Here is a 4,665-nt window from a genome sequence, read left to right as displayed (position 1 = left end):
CTTTTTCTCGCTTCATGGTGCTCAGGGGGTTTCTTTGCTACTATCAAAGGACCAGTCCTTACACAAAAGCAGTGGCTCAGGATGGAGCAGGGACTCTGGCAAGGACTTTCATCCAGCACAGGAGGCAGCCTTAGTTCTGAGAAGGAAACCTCTTTTGCAGAAAAATTCAGTTCTACGAAAGAAAGAAAGAAAGAAAAAAAGAAAAGAAAGAAAGAAAGAAAGAAAGAAAGAAAGAAAGAAAGAAAGAAAGAAAGAAAGAAAGAAAGAAAGAAAGAAAGAAAGAAAGAAAGAAAAAAAGAAAGAAAAAGAAGGAAAGAAAAAGAAGGAAAGAAAAAGAAGGAAAGAAAGAAAGGGAGAAAGAGAGAAAAAAGAAAAAGAAAGAACGTCCAGAGATGTTTTCAGACTCAGACAGTTTTGTAACCTTGATTGAAAAGTTTATTGAAAGCCTGGTCCTAAGAGATTAGCCCATTTCAGTGTGAGATCACCAAGGCACATCCCTGCAGAAAACATCCTGCCTGCAGGAAGCACAGTGAGCACTAGAAAGAATGCATGGGATATAAACTCTGCTTTCAAACTTCACTTGTTGTTCCTGAAAACTTCCTACTTTGCCAGAAACTAAAATAAGGTGACAGACTATTTCAGGTACTGATTTTTGCCTGCTGCCTGCATGGAGGAGGGAGAACTCAGCACCATGTCCAGCTTTCAAAGTTCCACTTAATCTCTCTCTCTTTCTCTTTTTTTAAAAACTTTTTAGTTTTCAAACTTCTCTACAAGTAAATGATTGGAAAGTTAGTGATATGTGCAAAGAACATTTTTTCAATTAGCAATGCCCATTAGCTGAATGAGTCTGAAGGGCTGATATTTTTCCCCCTGAATTAGCAGGTACACATGTGGAATTTGGGCTATAAATCACTACTTAATAATTCACTAGAAAATAAATAGGACATAAAAGATAATTAGAGATTTGTACCACTTGCCTTCCCCTTAATTATGAATGAAGGATATTTGGCATTGTCTGCAGGACTGTTAAATTTTGTTACATTGAGATGGGTCTGGAAAAGGAAGATACAGCAAAGTAATTTTATGATAGAATATAGCTTCTGGCAGAGTGGGTCTTGTACATCATTGCAGGAGAGGTATCCAACAGTTATGATCTTAAAATCTAAATGCAGTGTGCTGGACCAAGAATGGTGAACAGGTTTGTTTTGCTATTTCAGTAATGACCTGTTGCCTGGCTCACAGAAACACATATGCCAGCCAATTTTGCTGAAACTAAATTAATATTATGTCTCCATGCTGTAATAATAGTTAACTTTGGCAGAGCAGAAACAGTTAGATATTCTTTTCTGTTCTAGGATTTGCTGGAGATACCTGGAGATATAGTTTATACCAGCCTTTTAAATTCACAATGGATTTGAATACTCTGCTCTAACAGAAGCCAGCACAGTATGAAACACAGTTTTTCTCCTTGTCTAGGTTTTGTTATCTTTAAAAAAGGGGCCAGACTTTCAGTCCTACTCTGCTCCCTTTGCTGCTATTAAACAGCCAGGTAAGAATTCCCCTTGCAGAGCTGGGGTTCTACATGAAGGCATGAGAGTTGCCCGTGTTCCACACTTTTTCTCTTGCTGGTCACATCCTCTCCCAGCTCAGGAGGTACACGGGACACATGTCAATGAGCCCAACAAGCTCATTGTGCCTCAACATGCTGGAATTACTTCGCTGGTGACTTATTGCCTGAAGAAATTAAAGACACCTTCAAACTGCCTTCTCTTGTAGAAGCCAAAACAACCCTACCTGCTCCAAGGATCATGGACCACAAAGGTGCCACGAGCTGGCTGGGGTGTAGTAAAAGCTCCAAGTGTGCTGGTCTAGTTTATATAAATTACTGTGAATGTGAACTTTCAGTCTGGAATTCATCACTATTTGTTACCCAGGATGGACAGAAGCCTTCAATTCTTCTGCAGTCATATCTACACTTCCTGTAAATAGTAGCTGTGAGGTGCGCAAAAAACCCCCAACTCTTTCTGCTATAGGTCTGTGTTCAGTAATTCATTGCCTGCTTTCCTTTAGCTTGGGAGATTGAGAACTCAGAGGGCTGTTGCTTTAGCTCTGCATGTTTGTGGCCATGGGCTTCCAATCACACAGCTCCTGACAAACACAGCAAACTTCCAAAAAAAAGTGCCAGTTTTTCAGGTGTTGGGCACTTCAGTGAAAGGACAGGGCTTTGAAGTGAGCCTGGTGAATGGGGAGAGGGTGGCAGATGGAAGATCTGGAATGTTATATTGTCTTTCACTCTTGCTGCCTCAGAAATATCCCACTGAACCGCGATTTATCTGCAGTTTTCCTGAGAACTTTGGATTAGACCCAAGCAGACTGAATTAGAGTGTATCAGCCTGGAACAAAGACAAGCCAGGCCATCATCTGAGAAGATTAAGGAGAGCTTTTCTGCTTGCTGGAGATGAAGAATGTTCCTCTGCTGATTTTGACAGTACAAAGGCAGCACGATGCCCAGCATGAAGCTGCACCAATTGCTGCTTTACCTGCAACATCCCGAATGGATGAGTGGTGAAACTATGCAGAGGTTCTTTAAAATACATTATTTCTGTCAGGCTCGGATTCACTCAGTTCTTCCTGACGTTTTTCACTTTACTTATTTATGACTCAAACTGATGTCTAGTCTTCGTTGAAGTGGCACAGTCAGAGCTGAATAAGGAAAAAAAAACCAAAAACATGAGTGGCCTGTCAAAGACATGTTGGTAGTTGCTTTCAGAGTATCCCTTGATGATTCTATGGAGATGTCAAGCAGGAATAGTGGCAAGATTGAGCCATGGCAGTTCTGCTTGTCAGGGCAGATAGTGGGCTTTGGAGTGATAGAAATTATAGACAATCTGCTGATCACACTGCTGATATCTTAATGCAGGCAGTGAACAATCTCAAGGGATTGCCATTATTTGAAGAATTAACTTCCTATATTGACGAATATATCTGCCACCCAAAACACAAGTAAATATTTTATTCCTGTGGGATAATGTGATGAGTCCTACTTTCATTATAAGATGTGGAAATACAAAAAAAATCAGAGACAATTGTCTGCTAAGGCAAATAAAAATCATAGTGATAAATAACAGACTCTAAACCTCCAGCTCAGTTTTCATTGCAGCTACAAACATAATAGTGATGTATTTTAGAATCTGTGAACTTGCAAGTAGGTATTATAACAGTTGGGAAGTAGGAATAGCAGAGTGCCACAAGAAACTCATCTCCTGAAGGCTCTTAATACATATTTAGAATAATAGGTCTTAATTTATGCAAGGTGCTTAAGCATTTCTACTAATTGTAAGCATGCTAGTAGTCCCACTGCTTTCAGCTGGTGATTATCATTAAGCACATGCTTAAGTATCTTGCAAAATTAAGGTTTCAAGAGAGGTCTGTTGAGTTAGAAAAGCTCAGTTATGATCTCAGACTTTAATGTTCTTTCCCAAATCCATCTAGATTTATAATCATTTTGAAGTTTTTTTTCCCCCCCTCATTGCAAGTGAAATATCAAAGTGATAAAAATATATCTTTTTGAAAGAGATCTAGGTATACACAGGCTTTTTGAGATGCAGATTGAATGTATGATCTTGCTTCTTCCACTTGATACCCTTAACTCCCACAGGATATTGCTGGTTCTTACCAACTCTGCTCTTGAGTTTTCCCTGTGGCACTTACTTGGTTTTCACCCAGACAGAGAAAGATTTCGGGTCTTTGTCTTTTTTCCTTCTGAAACTAAATGAATGCTATGCTTACAGGGGCTGTTTTAACATCTTTGTAGTTCTCAGCTTTTGGTACTGATTTTCCCAAAATAAAGGCTGAAAGGCCCTGGGCATTTGCACATCTTCAGTCAAGAGCATTGGGGTGTGTGTGTCCACACTGGTCAGGTCATAGTAAGTCTAAAGTTACTCTAAAGGTGTACATGGATTGGAGCTGAATCACCAGCTAAATCAAACACTTAATAGCTGAGGTCTTAATTCTTTTCTTTTGTGACTCATTGCATAATGACCTGAAGAACCAACAGTACTCCTGAAAGTTACCCATATATGATTTCTCCTGCTTTAATTTGACTCAAGGGGGGTTCTAACAGAGTCAGCAGCTTTCAAGAAGCAACACCTTGATTCCTGTGAGACAGAGCATTGTGAAGCAATCCATTCCCATGTGTCAGGGCTGCATCTGCTGCTTGTGGACCTGCTCTGGAACAGCCTTTTTCATGGCTTCAGCTGGGGAAGATAACTCTTCCAGCATCAGCTCTTCCAGATAAGTCCTCACATCTATGCTCTTCAGGGCTCCTGTCAGACATTAGAGCAGATCAGATACCATGTGGATTTGTTACTCTGCCCTTGATCCAGTCCTTTCTTTTCCTTTCCTTTCACAGGTGACCCTGCAGTTTGCAGGTGAGGCTTCTGAACAAAACACAGGGTGAAAAGAGAAAAGAAGGCAGCAGAGCACAGGAAAGGACATGGACAAGGCTGTATTGGAGCAGATAAGGCTTATTAGCAGTTCACTTGTCTAAAGACTTATTTCATCAAAAAAACAAGATACCCATTAAAAGGCTTCCTTTTGACCACTGGTGTGACTGCAGGGTGACAGAGGGAATTCAAGTGCATCCTGCCAGCAAGGAACTGTGCA

Source organism: Manacus vitellinus, unplaced genomic scaffold (genome assembly GCF_001715985.3).
Source record: "Manacus vitellinus isolate BGI_N305 unplaced genomic scaffold, ASM171598v3 scaffold_10_pilon, whole genome shotgun sequence".
In the NCBI taxonomy this organism is placed as follows: domain Eukaryota; kingdom Metazoa; phylum Chordata; class Aves; order Passeriformes; family Pipridae; genus Manacus; species Manacus vitellinus.
Note: the sequence above shows the minus strand (reverse complement) of the source record.